Genomic DNA, 19,830 nt, shown 5'->3' on the forward strand with positions numbered 1-19,830 from the left:
ACAGAGGCAGAGGGAACTAATGGCTCTGCTGTTCAGAGGCACAGGGAACTAACCTAATGGGGTGGTGGAAGCCAACATACTCTAGCTAGGCTTATAAATACCCTTGGGCAGACAGCCTAATACCAACCTTTGAACTTATTACATGTCTTATGTGCATGGATAGTTAACTAGCTCTTCCATTTTACTTTGCTATCATGCTGATAAACTGTCAGGTGACTACAAGTTATATGTATCCTGTTATTGTGCATTGTAAATGCCAATAGACATAACTAATGTTTGCCTAACATAATAGTAATGCTATGTAAAATGCAATACATATCCACCTACAATACTGTACATTACACAGTTATTGGCACAATATCTCACAATGCAAATCATAATTGCACAGTAGGCCCACCTTCAACATGTTATTCTCAGTAATACACCCATACATATGCCTACTGTTACAATATATCAATATATACTATCCCCTGTTATAGCACATACTTGTTGGACCAACCCTGCCACTGACAGCGGCTGGAGAGGAATTGTTGGGTTCAAAGCCCTTATATAGCATCCCTTGTTGTGTATGCTGTGTTTGCCTTGTGACCTAATGCAGTACACACATAAATACTACAAGCATTACTATGCTCAACAATACATCACTACAAGATAACTCTTTCCACTATATGCATTGCGTACACTTTACTTATTACAGATTAGGTACTACATACACAGACATACTGAGTGTTCTACATACCTTATTAGTAACCTGAGGTGTCGTTGACTGTTATTTCAATCCTTTTCAGTTTGTGTTTAAATCTTCTTTGTAATGTTCTGCTGGTATATACAGATGGTTTGAATGTGTGACAGGCCATCCTTTTATAGTTAAATATCGGTAACATGTGCTATCCTGACCACCAACTGGTATTCCAAAGTAGTTAATTAGATGCACATCAGCTGTGCAGCTACTCCATTAGCCAATACCATGGCAACAGTGGTGTATAACTGAGTACTCCACTTGGGCGTTGTCCCTTTGCCTTACTTTCGAGGAAGATGGCCTGGATGGAGGAAGACGGCCCGGATGTGTTGTTTGTGATGTATTTCAACAGCTATATGGAGACAGACAGAGATATATTAGCTTCATGACTCCCGTGGATTGTGTGTAATGGCTAGAAGATGTTGTTCTACATGTGAGTACAGCTGTTATATTTCAGAACATTGCTACTTATGCAGGGTTTGTTTGTACCTGATACTTCTGCAGATGTTTCAATCTGGCAAAGATGTTTGGGCAGCTCAAGGCTGTTTGGCTATGCATGAAATATTGGGTGGTTTACAGTGTTCTCACCAGACATCTTTGGTTTGGTGTACATGTGTATCATACTGTGCTGTTAATCAGTAATTGGTAACACTTCCTGGTGTACACACAACCCTCTGAAATGGGATTAGTGCAAACAAACCCTGTACCATCAGCAGCTGTTCCATTGTATAACAGCAACTATTTCACATAGGGCCATGTTAGTGTGTCTCTGACAAGATATGTTAAGGCTTCTGCAGATGTCGTACAGTGAGTGAATGATATGTGATGTTATTACAGTTTGTATTGTAATTGGTTTGAGTGTAGGGGAGATGTTGGTGGGTGTACATAGCAGATGCAGGTGTGTAGGAACTGCTTTTATAAATAATCGATATGTGTGTAAGGGTTCCTTCCCTATTTGAACACCTATCCTTTAGTGGACTAATACTATGGTAATTGCAGGCTGATTCATTAAGGCACTGTTAAGTGGTTCCTGTATAGCATGCAGGTGATGTTAGTCCTTGAATCCTTTCGGCAATACATCGGAATGTAATAAAGTGTTGCTACATGTAAGCTGTCTGTGTATTTCTGTCATAGGTATTTGCAGTCATTGGAGTTGTGTTGGTGACTGACCCTTTTCTGGCTCATGTCCATAGCACATATTTGTAATAGTGTATAGGCATATACTCTCCATATCCTTTGTTCATAAAGTTTGGTCATGGTGGAATGTGTGATTACTATGGTCCATGTTATACTCGTATATGAACACTCCAACCGCTGTATGCAGGATACCTATGGAATCCCAAACGCACACAATTCTAATGCCCACAGTACAGGGCCCAGACACCCATACCCCACATTACTGACAGCGACAGTCAAACTCGTGAAAGTAACACAAACACGGAACACACACACTCACACACAGACACACTGCTACCCACCACATCCAAACAAACCATCCTTTACTACATATGAACAGGTGGGCAACCCCCCCCACACCCCCATATGGGTGGCTGCACCCCCCACACCCCCCTACTTTAATATTCTACCTCTGAGATCGCACAAACAGATGCAAAAAGCAAACCCACACCCACACATTACAGTCCCCCAGAAACACACACCACACTTAGAACACACACTTACACACACTACAGACCTCAGAAACACACACACACATTAACCTACCTGAACCGCAACACCATAAGCACTAACTAAATGTCCCTTAACATCGAGATTTTAAACCTCGTGCTTCTGGTGTTTCGGTACTGTGGTCTTTCAGTCTTTAAGCCTCATGATTACGCGCGTCGGTATGTCAAGCATTCGGTATTTGGTAGGTATCCCATTTATATGTACCTCCATGGTTGTGCAGATGTTGTTAACCTATCTATATATCTACATATATATGTATATCCCCATGTATCGACATATATCTCTCTCTCCCTCTTTCTCTCTCTCTATACATATATATATATATATATATATAAATATATATATATATATATATATATATATATATATATATATATATATATATATATATATATATATATATATATATATATATATATATATAGAGCATACACCTTTCATTGGGTACATGGCGGTTTGTCCTATTTCCACACATTCCTCCCTTTTGTCTTTTAACCTGTCAGAATACACAGCTGCCATTGGTATATCTCTGGTAGCTTTGTTGTAGGTTATTGTGAAGATTTAGTACATGGTTGTGTGTTCTAATCCTGGCAGTGGTCATTTTACCAATCAGAGCAGGCACTGGTAGTGCAAGGGTGATTAATGCACATTTCAGCGGTTGCGTGTTCTAAATGTTTATTATTCTGTGGAATACTACCTATATATGCAAGCTGTGGTTAAGGTATACTATGTAACATGTAAATGATGTCTGACTTTATTGGGATTTGAACCAGGACTGCACATATGTTATGCAAATGCTGTAGCCATTACACTATTGACATTAACGTTCCTTCTGCCTATTTGTTATGTCCATGAATTCTATGTGTAAGCTTGGCTACAAAACAGGAGGAGCCACCCACACCCAGTGAGCTTCTGGAAATACTGACATAACACATGAATTGAGAGACTATACATTAACATCCTAACTACATTTGGCATAGCCCCTCACTGACACACTTCAGGGGAAACCTTGATGTGTGACTGGCCAACAGTATATACACCCCTGGGATCATGTCTCCCAGAAACATATAGCTAGGGTGTGGGGGAGCCACTCCAGTTTTATAGCTGCAAGACCTGTTGGGGAAATTGAATGCTGTTGGGTTGTCATGTTAATATGCCCTTTTGAGATCAGTATGTGCCCCTATCACCCTACAGCACCCCAGTCTTTAACAGCTTCCAGCAACTCTGCCTGGAATCACTTCATTGGCTATGCTTGACAGAGGTTCAGTTACTTCATCAAAGGTGCAGGTAAAGCCACCACACTGTAGCTATGCTTCTAAAAGCCCTTGGGCAGATAGCCTACTACCTATCTGTGAACCCCTACAGTGCAGGCCATCTCCAACATCATATGTGATTATACAGAGTTTTCTGATCACAATATACAGTGTAAAATCACCATATAGTCAGACAGCAGTTAAGTACAGCAATAGCATACAGACTACTAATACATAATCACTCCAAAAGCCTATTTTGGAAGCTAGTGGACATGTATAGGTTTCAGGCTTTGTATTGCTTACCAGTAGGTTACCTACAAGAAAGATGGGACACAAGCACACATGGGATACATGCCTGCAACAATGCATACCAACTTGTATGTGTCAGCCAAAGGCTTTGGAATGCTGAGCAAGGCTATTGGTGCCCCCATGGTGCCATTGTTAGGCAGGCCTCAGAGGTGAATCTCACCTCCATGAACTGCACAATAGCGGAACCAATGAGGGTTAGGCTACTCAACACCAGGGGTAGTACTCACAACATGCACACATTCACAGCACCCCTCAGTATGGACAACATCTACATCTGTTCTGTGACTGGGACCTGTATAAGGCTCCTGTGAGGACACCGGCACTAGCAGACTACAGCCCATAACACACATTTCAGCCACTGAACATGGACTGGCACAGACATGGATGGGGTGTATCCATATTCATTGGGGATAGCTACACCTCCAAGTTAGTGGGGCAGCATTATACCTCTGTGATCATCCATGTGCTGCTATCATCAGCCACAACTGCAATTTAAACTGTGAGCTGCTACAGATAACCCTCCTTGACCCAGGAGCACCACTACAACTATCTGGAGACAGTGGTAAACATGACAGTCCTACCAGACACCCTGTTATTGGTCAATGTCAGCTACCCTACACTTAAATGGATAACCTACTCGAGTATTCACTTCCAGGTCCAGGACTTCCTGGGATTTATCACCTCATATGGCCTGTATCAGTTGGTAGATGGACTAACAAGAGGTGAAAACATACTAGAAGTGGTAATCACCGACATGTGCAACAGGTGCACCACAGCGGAGGTAAACCGGTCACTGTTTAGATCTGACCATGAACTATTCACTGATGATTTCCACTCCCAACCATCTCCCCCACCCAAGGAACACACAGTGAATACCTTCCCTACAGCTAAATTCACAGTACTAATGCCAGATGTGGGAGGGTTCACAGCCCCCATGCTCAGGGATGACTGCTCAAGATACAGACAGAATTATGAATGCACTCTATAAGCACCTACAAAGATGTATGGATCGTGCCATAAATGGTAAACCAGGACTCGCTACTCCTACACAAGGACACCAGTCTGCTGAACCCCTGCATTATACAGGCTATACAACAGAAGTAGGACAGTAGTCCAGAACAACAGCAAATCTAAATACATGCAGACGTCCGTGACCAGTATTAGCAAGATACTTATGTTACTCTTGTAATCATCCAAGGCTAACATCCACAGGTAAATAGGCATGGATTCAGAATATGACCACAAAGGCTTCTTTGGCTATGTCAAGTATGTAAGCAGTAACACACAGATTTGCACTGTGCTGGTGCAATATTGCACTGAATATACTGACCCTACTGATATCACCAACACACTTGATGATACATTCGGAGCAAGCTTCACCCCCCTACTGGGCCCACAACAATACCCAAAACATACAGTATCCCAGACATCTGAGACATACAGGTGGTAATGGCCCTTTCAAATGGCATGACAGAGCATCAATGGAGGCAGATGGTGTCCCAGACTGCATCCTGCAGACACTACAAGACAAAGTGACCCCCCCCCGCTAATATAGCAATTCAACATAAGCCTCTACACAGGCTACATGGCCATTCAGTGGCGCATGGCAACAGCTATTCCACTCCATCAAGGTGGTGACAAAACTGACCATGGTAACTACCACCCCATAAGCCTGAGTAGCCTGATCTGCATGGCTATGGAGCGCATCCTCATGGCACTCATTAACATAGACAATGGTAACCTCCAGAAACTTGACCCAACCCAGGTCAGCTTGATTGAGTGCAGATCATGCCGACTGAACCAGTTTGATATCTTACAGTCACCTAGACTTTAGGTGTGGGGTGTGGTAGTTCACACATACTACCTGGACCTCGCCAAGGGTTTTGACACCATTCCCCACTCAGGTATTATTTCTACATTCACCAGCCAGTATATACACCCATACATCACAGGTTGGTTTGCCAACAGGCTTACAGACACAACCCACATGGTAAGCCTAGCAGCCTCCAGATCCAACTCTTGACCAGTCACAACTGGTGTCCCACAGGACTCAGTCCTGGGACCCCTACTGTTTGCCATATACTTCTCAGAGTTATGGGCTAACACAGGTGGACTACAGCAGGCCGTGTTTGGTGATTACTGCAGACTGGGAGCCATAACTGACAGTCCAGCTGTCACAGACATCCTTCAAGGGGCCTCGCATAGACCAACACAGGGTGTCAGAGTGATGGCCTTCAGCTAAACGCCACATACTGCATGGTCATTCCATTTTGGGAAACTACACACACACATATTGAGTGGCAGACACTATAATTCAGATGATGTAATGGATATGTGGGGACTACATTACATAGTGATCTCTCCTTTGACAGTCATATCTGTGAAGTAGTTAGGACATCAATCTATGTGGGCCATCGGACTACTTAAGGGTTTGCATCTAAACAGACTTAGGTTATTGTGCCCCTTTACTCATCAGTCATCAATCCCATCATCGAGTATGATAACCCATTTTGGATGTACCTCAGAAGACATATCTGACAGCTGGAAGGGCCACGAATGTACCTCGCAAAGAGGGATAATGCCCTCAGACATGTGTCCTATGCTGCCAGACTGCATAAACTCTTGCATTACTCAGTGGCATATCGTTTACTCAGAGATGATATTTGCTGGCCAACAAAGCCGTGTCCAAGTCAGGCTTAATGGATATACTCCACCTATAGGAATCCATGTCACAGTGAGCCACACACTGTAATGAGTTACACCTTGCCACAACCATAACTGGAAGATGCTGGAGTGACAGATTCCTGTCATAGGTTCATAGGTTCATAGGTAGGTACTAGACTATCGGCCCTAGGGCCCATACAAGCCTAGCCAAAAAATGTACCCTGGCTTTTGCCACCCAAGAAAATTATTTTCCTGTGCCCCTGTTGAGCAGAGCCACAGAAGTGATCCCCGGGGTGAATTTCCCATTTCCCATCCAATTATCAAGATTTTTCTTGAAGAGTGCTAATGAGGAGCTCTGTTTGACATAGACAGGTAGTCTGTTCCAGAGTATGGGAAGTCTCTGGGACAGGAATCTATCCCTCCAGCATGTTCTGTTTATTGTGGTGACAAGGTTAAGGTCCCTAGAGCATGTAGCTCGGAGGGATTGGGATTTCTTTAAGTGGAGCATGTCCAACAGCTCTGGGTTTGACATAGCTTTGTAAGTTAGGCAGAGATCGCCCCTGGGTACTCCCCATGATTTGGAACTACATCCCTGATTACATTATATGGAGCCCCTCACTAATCCTTGAGGGAATCCTTGCAGAGTGAGTGGGGAACAGTGGATACACCCCAGGGATCCCACAGTTGGTTCTGCTCCACAGAGGGACAGTTAGTTAATCAATGGGGTGGTGACAGCAGACACATTTTGGCTATGCTTATGAATGGTCTCGGGCAGTTAGCATGTACCTACCTATGTACCTATGAACCTATACATACAATATCGACACATGCTGATAGCTTAATTTACTTTTCAGGTATTGACTTACCTTGTGCCAATGGCAGTTGTGTGTACAATAGTTGAGGGCTGCCTCTGTAGGATGCACACAGTAGACCACCTATACATGACAATTTACAGGTGGTCATGTGTGTGTGTGTGTGTGTGTGTGTGTGTGTGTGTGTGTGTGTGTGTGTGTGCCATCAATGTTTGCTGTGGGTGCAGGAGGAGAAGGGTGTCAGTCTGTAGGTGCCTACACTGTCAGTGTGTGTGCTATATGTTCCCTCTTTGCCAAGGCATGGGCATACTGGGCATGCCTCCGTCTGCCTACTGGGGCTGGCACAGGGTGTTCGTGGTCTGAGTCCCTCTGTGTCTGTAGAGCCCTTGGCAATGGTGGTGGGCTGTGAGGGCCTTCACCATTCTGTCCCTGCTGCAGCTGTTTCCACAGGATCATATTATGTAGCATGGCACATACTATGAAGATGTGGGCACACATGCCTGGAGAGTACTGCAAGACTCCACCAGATATGTCCAAGCAATGGAACCATGATTTCAGCATCCCAAACACACACTCTATGATGATTCTGGTTTCTGCATGTGCCTCATTATGGTGTTCTTGCATGGGTGTGTGTGCATTTCTGATGGGAGTCATCATCCACAGTTCCAGTGTATAGCCAGCATCCCCCACCAGGTGGACATATGGGATGTCCCCCTTGGCAAATACCTGATACAACTGTGAGGCATGCCAGATGTGGGAGTTGTGATAGCTTCCAGGGCTGCACACACATCCATGATAATGCCCTCGGCATTGCACATGACCTGGCAGTTGATGGAGGGGTATCCCTTGTGGTTTATGTAGTGCCTACCCTGCTCACCGGGTGGTGTCTTGATGTGTATGTGCATGCAGTCTATTGCACCCAGTACCTCCAGGTAGTCTGCCACATGGTGGAAGAGACACATATTGCTGGCCAACTCCTCCTGCATTCAGGGGAAGTATATGTGCTCATTGGCATGTGGTAACATGGCATCCAGGAACTGGTGGAGTACCCTGGATGCTGATGCCTGTAAAATCCCCATGATATCCCCAGTTGGCCTTTGAAAGGTACCTGTGGCTAGTATTCTCAAGCTTACACATACCTTTGTGTCCACTGGGATGGGTTCCCCTCTGTTATTTCTGGCTCTGAGGCGTGGCTGGCACAGCTCAACAAGTTGCTGTATGGTGTTCCTGTCCACCCTGTAATGCTATACCATCACCAGATCATGTAGCCAATGGCAGGTTACCCTGGGTCTGAACACTCTTCTCCTCCTCCGGTGCCTGAGATGATTGTCAGCATCATCTTCCACACCACCGTCAGTCTCCAACACATGCTGGTGAATCAAAGCTATGGCGGCCCCTAACATGTACATATTAAAAGTTCCCTGTCTGTATACACCAATGGTGCAGATTGTCTGGGAATACACAAGTGTGTGTGAGGTGCTTTCACACTTTATACTATTGTGCAATGGATGCTGCTGGTGTACTTGGGTGTGTATGTCAATTCCAGCTGCAGGGTATCTTAATTATGGGTTTTACAGCAAGTACTGCTATTGTGGGGCCTTTGGTGTTGACTTACGCTTGGCTGCCATGATTCATCTATTGCCCTTTACTTCACTTTTCAACCCAATTCCCCTCCCATTGTCAGGCATGCATCCAGCTGCCTGCTTTCTTGTTTTGTACTTTCCCAACCCAGGATTGTGTAGCGAAATGTGTTATGTAGCTGATCTACTGCAAGTTTGCTTTGTTCTGCTGTGACAGTTCTCTTTTCTTTGCAGTACGGCACCTCCCCTTTCCTGTTCTGCAGGTAGCTGCTAGCAGCCTTGTTAGCTGTTGTCAATGGCCCACTGTGAGTTCCTAGGTGTTAATTACTCATTTGTACCCCAATTACCATGCTGCAGCATTTCCTTATTGTCTTCCCGTATCCTTCCTGTTTCAGCTGTGGTGTGCGCTGCGTACAGCCATTTACTGGGTTTCGAGTGTGTTTTCATCCACTTTCACATGCACTTTCAGTTACCTTGTGTGCTCTCAGCTAAGCAAAGCTATGGCTACTTCCACACCCCTATCCTGCGGCTTTGTTTAGCAACAGCCAACCTGGATTAGCAATGCTCCAATGTGCTTGCAGCTAAGGTGGCGCACCCCTCTCTTGATGTCATCTTTATCTCCAGACCACACCTCGGTGTTGTACCACTACGCTGTGAGGTACATCCTTACGCCGGCGGGGATTTTGCGATTCAGTATTATTTGTCTCATTTGCATGGCATCGACTACTAATTCCTAGTTACCGCTCAGAACACTGTCACAGACCCTTAGCAACCCTTGTGCCATGGTTGTGGTGTAGCATGCGTGCCATTGACTATTATGGGGAATTCATGAAATGTGTTACATTGCAGTTTTATTATATATAAATATATTTTCATTGTGATCCCGTTTGCGCACCGATGCACTGCTATTTTATATTGCGTTAGTGTGGCCATGACATTAAATGTACCTTTTTATGTGTTGTGCATGTTTTTTATGCCAATGGCTATATATTTAGCCATTGGCATATATAGGTTCATAGATTAGTACTAAGCTAACTGCCCTTGCGAGCCATTTTAAGCTTAGCAAATTATCCCTTGTGAGACTCAAACCCTGCACCTTGTGTTTGTAAGGCAAACACCTTAACCACCACCCTCCCAATAGTTTAATATTGTAATACGTGAGTTTGGTCCACTGTCATGGCTCAAATTTTATGTTTGAAAAAATGTAAACCTTTTTTTGGTTTACATTTCTGCATGCTTACGCTATGCCTGCACCACTTCATGAATCACTATATACCTTCATTTGCATGCTACACTGCTGGGCATGGGGTGATTAGCATACATGCACCGGGAGCTGCGCAGCTGTAGCGTACGCTGGTAGTGCACGTGGAAACAGCTCGTACCCGAATCACTCGGCAGCCATATTTGGCGTTAGATCGCCGATGCTATACCTGCGCCTGGTGCAAGCTTCATGAATCCTGGGGAATGTTGAACATTCATTAGAAATAGCAAAAAGAGATATTACATAGCAAAAGATACTGTGATATTACCTGTGATTTATAGTAACTAAGATAATAAAAGGAAGATGCAGCTTAGTTATGAAAATATTATAAAGGGAGGAATGTGTTAATAATGAAATATAGTATGATATATTAATAGAAGAGCAACTATGAAAATATTGTTACATTTAAGATTGAGAAGTGCAGTAATTAGGAAAGTGGGAAAGTTCGGGGCTACTTGGACTAGTACAAGGAGTATTAGGTTTGGATAGATGAGGAAAGAGAGTGATGAAACTGTGACAGAGTGGGAACAGTGAAATCATGGCTGATCTAATTAGAAAAAGACTGAGTCATGTCACTTAGAGCCTGCAATTCATATAATTTATGTAAACAAGGTTACTCCTTGTGGTTTGGTGAGTATCTTTCTGGCCTGAGGGAGAAAAGGGGAGAAATGGAAAAAACAAGTATTTGAAGAAAAGATAGAAGGTGTGGCCAAATGATTTTTTTCAAACCAAGAGCTGACCAGTGACAGAGCCAATTTTTGTTTAAATATTATTTTAGTAGTAACTTGATGGGATGTGTCTTGTCTGTCTGTTTTATTTGCAGCTAAGAGTTCCAGTTTTTAAAATGTTGCTGTAACTTTTGAATACGAAGTAGATACTGAGTTACTTCAATGACTGTATAACTTTAGCCAGATGGCCTGGTATGAAAGACAAAAACATGGAATTGTTAGATACAGGACAGTAACTGGATATTTAACATGTTACCTATTAAACTGGATAGTATCCCATGACTGCTCCTTTATCACCATCCACAATTGAATGGCATTCACTTTACCATCTTTGTATTCTGAAGTGGCCCTATATGACTATTTGATTAATAAGTCACTGCATTTTCCATGATTATGCCCAGAGGTACCACCTCTCACTTCTGGCATTGTGAACAAACTTTAATGAATTGTTAAAGATAACCCAGTTGAAGTCTTTTTTGTGTTATTGCTTTTGGCAGTTATATGCAGTAATGTAGCTAGGGTAGGTGAGAGATGCAACTGTCTCGGGCACAAACTTTTGGGGGTGTGATCAGCAACACCCAAACTTTCTTTAAGGTAGCACCAGCTTTTAAAAGCTGGTATTAAATTTGCAGTGAAACCTGAGTGTTGTAGCGGTCTGTGTGTGGTTTAAACTGTAGCAACTTTTTTTTTAATCAAACACTGCAGTGCTCAATGCAGGCAGGGTATAAAATGTAGGAACTGTTTGCCATGTTTGTAGCAAGCAATTTGCTACAGTTTAAAAAAAGATTTTTTTTTTAACTAAAACACAAGTGCCACAGTGCTCCATATAGGCAGGGTATAAACTATAGCGACAATTTTTGCACAGGGAGGGCAGGAGGGAAGGGCTGTGTGTGTGTCATGTATCTGGTTGGTGTGCCAGTAGAAGGAATGTCTGCTTTTTTTTTTTTTTTTGCTCTTCAATGGAAAAGCAGGGGTGTAGATCTAACTGTAATAAGTTTAAGCTAGTCAGTTAACAGTGTAGTGATTGGCTTATTACAGTAAAGGGTTTTTTTTTAGCTCTTCACTGAAGAGCTGGGAGGTGGGGCACTCATTGAACCAGCTGCGCTTCTGGTTACATGCATCTGTATATTCGTATCACTTGCTGTTTATTATTGATGGGCTAAAATTCACAGATGAAACTAATGAAACTAACATAACTTATCTTGATATCTGGTTAACTAAAGATGCCATTAATAGGAGGTTTGCATCTAGGATCAATAGGAAACCTACCTATGTGAATGCCTTCTTAAATTGTTCTAGTGCACATCCTACCACTCAGAGAAGAGCTGTTGTGAAATGGTAATTAGTAAGGGCAGCTCGAATGACTGACTACTTTAGATGATTCTTTCTTGGGCAAATGTTTACTATTGAAAGGGATTTTTATTAAAACAGGTTATCCTGAAAACTTCATAAACAACCTTATGTATAACATAATCAATAAAAGAGAACAAAAGCACTTTGTACCAGTTCTTAACAATGGCAATGTTATTGAATCTACACCCGAGCAGAACCCTAACTCCATTACTGGTCTGGAAGACGAAAACAAAACAAGGATTACATTAAGTCCTATAAGACTTTCTTCATAACTATGTTCAATATGGACAGTTATTGTATTAAATGGGTCATGGAGAAAAATTGGTTTATTTTAAGGGGAGACAGACATGTAACAGAAAATGTGGGGGATAAGCCCCTCTTGTATACAAAGAAAGGAAGGAATCTGAAGGCTATATTTGAGAGTGAGAGTAAACTACTAATGGTAATAGTAAGAATCCTATTATGAAAAAGTGTGGACGTTGATATATATTGTAAATATATATATGTTGGAGAACATTTTACTATTAACACACATTCCTTTAAAGTGTCAGGATACTTTAACTGAAACGACAGGGGTGGTGTATATTGATCTGTGTCAGTTATGTCCCATGTTTTTTATATAGGAAAAACTGAACAAAAAGCGAAAGATATATGAGCACATTTATGATATCAGAATATGAAGAGATACTAATGCTCTAATCTAAACATATTCAAGAAAACCCAGGACATGAATTTAAGATACTATTAGTGACCATCGACCCACCTACTTTATCAGACAGTATCTACACTCCCTTAAAAACACTACTTACAGACAAACTTGCAACAGAAAAAAAACTTACAATAATGTGACTGGACCCCGCTAATATCTCTCCCACTAGATAATGCTGCTTTGAATTTTAGTAATACATTTTTAGACATACTCAACAAACCCCTCCTAGAACCATTAGAATTAAGACAAACTATGCTCCCTGGCTAACTAAGGAAATTAAGCTATTATTCAAAACCAGAGATAAGGCTTGGGACACTACCAGACTAATAAAAGCCAAACCACTCTAGATACTTACTTGCAACTTAGAAATAAAGCAATAGAAACAGGTCAAAAATGATTAAAAGTCCTATTACATTGTGATACAAATCAAATATAACCCTTAAAAATGTTGTGCTACCATAAATCAGCTGCTTAAGCCAGGTCAGTCCTTAACTCCAACACCTACCACTACAAACGACGTTGACAGTATAGCTACTCAACTTGATACATATTTCATTAATTCCATATTAAACTTGACCAACACTAACAACAATATATCTCTTACTATTCCTAAAGCTTCAAATGACTCATCCAATGCCTTTTCCTGCATCACCGCACAAATGAACACCGTAAAAAAATCAATCAGCAAACTTAGACCTACTTCTCTTGCTGCTGATAATCTCTTTTGAATACGTCAAGATCACTGCTGATGCTATCTCCTATCAGTCACCATTTTGATCAATCACTCCATAGTTGAACATTATGTTCCCAAAATCTGGAAAATAGCTTACATCACACCATTTCATAAAGGAGGGTCCTGTTCAGAACTTTCAAATTTTATACCAATAGCAATCTTATCTCCACTATAAAAAATCTTATAAAAGTGCATCCATTCACAGTTACAGAGATATTCACTATCAAACCACCTTCTAACTAATTCTCAACATGGCTTCCGACCTTACTACAGTGCCACCACAGCTCTTCTAACCTTCACTAATACCATCAACCATTACATTAATAATGGTTGTCTAGTCTCTCCCACTTTCCTTGAAATGTCCTAAGCATTAGATACTGTATCCCATCAAAAACAACTTAAACTCTCATCTCTTAATTTATACCATACAGCTCTTACTTGGGTCAATAACTACCTTCTGGCAGACAACCAGCTGTAAAATGGCAACAAAATTTATCATCTCTACTACCTGTTTCACTTGGTGTTCCACAAGGCTCTATCTTGGGTCCACTTTTATCTAGTATTTTTATCAACAAACTCGATACTTCCACCCACTTAACTACAGTATGCAGATGATTCCACTCTCATCTGATCTGCCCCCTCACTCTCTAAACTTCTAGAAATAACCAAGCTTTCCTTCATAGCAGTAGAATCCTGGGTCTCTGACTATCAGTTAATTCTCACTCCAAACAAAGCTGAACTTATGATTCTTTCAAATAAAAAAAATATTAGATTTGCAATCTGCTTTTCAGATATATTCTTCTAACAATTCCAAGATAAAACCTGTACCTCTCACTGAGCTACTCGGGGTTACAACTGATAATAACTTGAGATTTGATACACATTTGTCTCTGATAATTAAACAAAGTCCATATTAAACCAGATTCTGTTTAAAGAATTAAACGCTACCTCAATGACTCCCCAAGACAATCTATTGCAGGCGGTCATCTTCTCTCTACTCTTCTTTATGCCTCTCCAATCCTCACCAACCTAAAGAGAAAAGATCTAACAAAATTACACACTTTTTACAATAAGATTGACAGATTTGCTACCAATTCACTATATAGATCACATCACTGTACTGCCTTACATCAACTAAACTGGCTTGAGTTACCCAATTATCTAACTCTCACCCAATTTACTATGACCCATGACATAATATACCAGCCTAACAAGTGTCCAGCACTATGTAATCTACTTCACCTTGAGTCTAACAGAAGACAGCTGAGATCCTCTGACAAACTCCTATTACAAGTCACAAAAGCTAACAATCACTTTGGAGATGCTCTCTATTCTAATCACATCTCCATGATTTGGAATTTAATCCCCCAGCACATTTTAACCACTGCCAATCTCTCACAGGTCAAAATACTTCTAAAGTCCCATCTGTTTAATTCTTGGATATGCTCTTGTACAACTCCTGGCTGAATATTATACCCTCTTGTCTATCTCCTTATTTACATATTGCTGTATTTGTTTTCTTATACATACCTTATCTATTTTTCCTTTAGAGATTTTCACTGTCTATTTGACATATGTCTAACATTTTTCTCCTGTGAACTCACTATAAGTATCACCTTTCTTTCTTTCTCTCTCTCTTTAAGCCTTTTTACAATTACTCTGCTTTGCATATTACATATACAGTGCTTATATATATATATATATATATATATATATATATATATATACATATATGTAAGTGCTATAGAATCCTGAAAGCTCAAAATCCTGAAGACCAAAATCCTGAGACCAAAATCCTGAAAGTTCAAAATCCTGAAAACTCAAAATACTGAAAACTCAAAATCCTGAAAACACACAGGATACCAACACTTACTATATTCCAGCACAAGTACATACAGAAAGAAATAAAACATAAACTATATTATTGTTCTACAAGTATAAGCAGGGGCAAGCCCCCCTGCACCCCCAATGTGGGCAGCAAGCCCCCCACACTCCCTGCTACTTAAATATATCAACTCCAAGACTGCACTTAGTGTAGTGAAGTACAATCTCAGAGTTGATATATATAAGTAGCATTGGGTGTGGGGGGGCACAAGCCCCCACATGGGGGATGCAGGGGGGCTTTCCCCCCTGTATTTAGTTGAAGGGTAGTATGTTTCTGTATGTAATTGTACTGGAATATGGTAAGTGTTGGTATCCTGTGTGTTTTCAGAATTTTAAGTTTTCAGTATTTTGAGTTTTCAGGATTTTGGTCTCAGGATTTTGGTCTTCAGGATTTTGGGCTTTCATGATTCTGTAGTGTTACGATATATATATATATATATATATATATATATATATATATATATATATATATATTTGCCATAGTCAGATTTATCTGAATTCTTGTTTAGAATTTTATTACTCATGAAATAATTATTTCTTGAAATTTTTATGTATATGTTATACTCCGTAACATTTTTTTAATGTATAACATTATATATGCATTATGTATAATTTGTGTTTTTCTGTTTATGCTACTACTGTCTAAGTTTACAAACTATGTCTTTTTGTTATTTGTATCTTTTGGGTATTTTCCCTGGGCCTCTGCTGAAAATCGGCTTGTGACCAGTCATATTATCCTGGTAAACACAAGTCAAATAAATAAATTAATAGAATAAAATAAAATAAAATAAAATAAATAAGTTTACTGTGTTAGAAATAAATGGTTATGAATGAGGGGGAGGCCTGGTCCCTGAACTTAGAAAAGAGGGAGCTTTATCGGTAACTACACTTTAATGTGGGTAGCTTGCCAGGTCTTAATGAACAGATGTCTATAGCTTGCCTCTTAAAATTAAAAGCACCTTCCAGATAAAATGGTGCAAATATAAGGTTTAACAGGAAATTATGTAATGCAACCTAGTTTTAAAGGAAATGTTTGATTTTTATAAATTATGTTTGCTTTTTTTACTTAAGCTCAAATGCTGCTTATAGAAACTGAATTTTGTGTGTTTAGATTTTTGTGTTTTTGATCTAAGATGTATATACAGATGCTAGGGCTCATTAAATTTTATTATCCCAGTTGGGGGCTTGACAGTCATGTGAACTGAAATCTGAATGAATGTTTTTATATATAAGTGTTAACTTTGCATGTTTTTTATCTAATGAAGTTTTTAAAATAGAATGAAATTGCTCATCTTTTTACATATTTGAATGATTAAATTTTGTAATAGTATAAGCTTCTGTGTCTATAATGTCCTTTTGCGTGGATTTACTATTACAGATGGGCTGCCAGATTAATAAACATGATGCACAGTTGTGTAGTTTCATTGTGCTTTCTATGCTTACTATACTGACCAGCTATAAGACCATATAGATTTGATTGCATCCAAAAATTCTCTCTCTCATTAATGCATTGATAAATATGTATCACAGTAATCATAAGCGGCGCACAAAATGGTATATGCATATATATCTCATAATGTATATACATATGGAATCCCTTCATAAGCTCAAAGTTTCAAAACCTTGAACTGCAAATTATCAAGACCATAAGACTGAAGTTTTGAAACTTCGAATGTTTTGAATGGTGATCGGCGTACAGTGCAGAATGGGAAATTTACCATTTTCCTCACAGTAGTGCAATCTCGAAGCCCCACTGAAAAAATTTACAATTTTTTTTTTTTTTGCTTTATTTATTTTTTTTTTACAATTTCGAAGTTTCAAAACTTTGATCTTAAGGTCTCAACCATTTGCAATTCAAAATTTGAAACTTGGACCTTGTGAAGAAGATCCATATATATATATATATATATATATATATATATATATATATATATATATATATATATACATACACACACACACACACACACACACACACACACACACACACACGCACATACACACACACGCGCGCATATACATTTTATATGTCTGTAAATTGTATGGGGGGCACATACTATGCTCAGTAAGGTACAGAGTGACTCCTTGTGTGACATGTTAGTGCAGCACAGTACATCAGAGAAAAAATACTGAATAATATAACATGTCTAGCAGCTTATACTGGTGTTAGGACATATTTTTCACAAATCATGTATAGAAAAGATAATCAGGTCACTGAGAATGAAAAGATTTTTGGGGTAAATACCTACATGGAAAAAATGTCCTGTTTTAAAAAATGAAAATGTGCAGAGCGTCCTAGCTTAGTTTTGGGCACACATGTGTTCAGACAGGATGGTGTGCATTTGTCAAGATCAGGGAGGAGAGGTTTTGCAGCAGATATTTTGCAGTATTTGACAAACACTAGGCATGATTTTTGCCAGGTTGAAGATTTAACAGTTCACAGATAGAAACATTTGATGCATCTCTGATGGTTGTTAATGCTAGAAGCATTAATAATAACGTTTTTTATTTGAACATTTGCTATGTTCCCACAAGATTGATTTTGTGAAACATGGTTAAAGAACAAAGAAACTGTAACAGACATTCTAAGAAAAAATCAGGTAGAGGTGTTATGATAGGGATTAAAGATAGCTATGAGACCTGTGATTATTACATGTTCAGTGATAATACCAATACTATAGACTGTGTAAGTGTGACAATAAAGACATCCCTGGAACACATAACAATTGTTGGAGTGTATTGCCAACCAATGTCAAGTGCAGATGACCAAGAGGCATTCATACATTTCTTGCAAAAAACATAGGACAGAAGACTAATACTAGTTGGGGATTTAAATTTACCAGAAACAGACTGGAATAATATTGATTCAACAATGTTAGCAAGAAATTATTCACAGCGTATATTCAGGAACAAAAATTGCTTCAGATTGTAAAAAAGAAAAATTATCAGGGAACGGAACATACTAGACATTGTTTGTGTTCCTAAAGAAATTACACTAATTTTAAGTTAAGGTTTACTACCATTGATGTGCAGTGATCCTGGGGTTATAAAGGTTAATTTGTTACTCGATAATTATTCCAAACTGAAATCTAAGCCAATGCACAGAAGGTTAATTATAGATTATATGGAAGCAAAACAGTCACTAAGTAAAATTAAGTAGAGTGAGGTGTTCATTGGGAAAAACTGCAGTTGGAATGTGGAAACTTTTGAAAGAGAAATTGTCTGAGTGCAAAAAATCAAAAAAATGTTTAACATCAAGATCTAGGCATACAGCATCAGGGGGATATATTTCCATAAGAGCAAGATATCTGATTAAGATGAGAGACAAAAAAATACAAGAAATGGAAGAGACGTCGAACTACAACTTGAAAACTGAAATAAAGAAGCTGGACAAACAGATCCCTATTCATTTGTCAAAACTTTAGCTTGTCAAACTACAAAAGATTGACAGCTAAAGAGCGAAATGTCCAAACCACGAATGATCAGCTAAGCAAATTTGTTCCCATGGAAAAAATTTGCTTGGCCATTACAAAAAACAAAAACCTTTCAATCTGAATTAAGTGGGGGTCTTTGCCCCCACACCCCCCCATATGGGGGGCTGTGCCCCTCACACCCCCTAACTAAATATACTAACGCCAAGATTGCTCCACATCAGGGAAAGGGCAAATTCCCATTAACGGCCAAGCAAATTCTTTCCCTGAGAAAAAATTTGTTTAGCTGGCCATTCACAGTTTGGCTCTTTCGATCTTTAGCTGTCGATCTTTGTAGTTTGACAAGCTAAAGCTTCGTCAAATTAATAGGGGCCCGATTAAGCATAGTGTGAGACAAGATCAAGAAAAAATTGAAGAAAATGTATATAAAGATTTTGAGCATAATAAGAAACCTTTTTATAAATACATAAGATGTGGAAGGAACGGATTGATAAACTGTGTGCAGATTCTAAAATTTATTCTCAGACACAACAGATTATAGATATATTTACAAAATCTTATGTAAAACAGTTTGGCTTCAGAAAAAGGATGATAAGTTGTCCAAGTGACTTCCAGGTAACTCCAGATACTGGAATTAAATTAGATTATAATGAAAAATAACTGCGCAAACTGGATCCAAACAAAGCAC

The sequence above is a fragment of the Protopterus annectens genome, chromosome 2.part1 (assembly GCF_019279795.1).
Source record: "Protopterus annectens isolate FY-2018-M chromosome 2.part1, PAN1.0, whole genome shotgun sequence".
NCBI classification, from domain to species: domain Eukaryota; kingdom Metazoa; phylum Chordata; order Ceratodontiformes; family Protopteridae; genus Protopterus; species Protopterus annectens.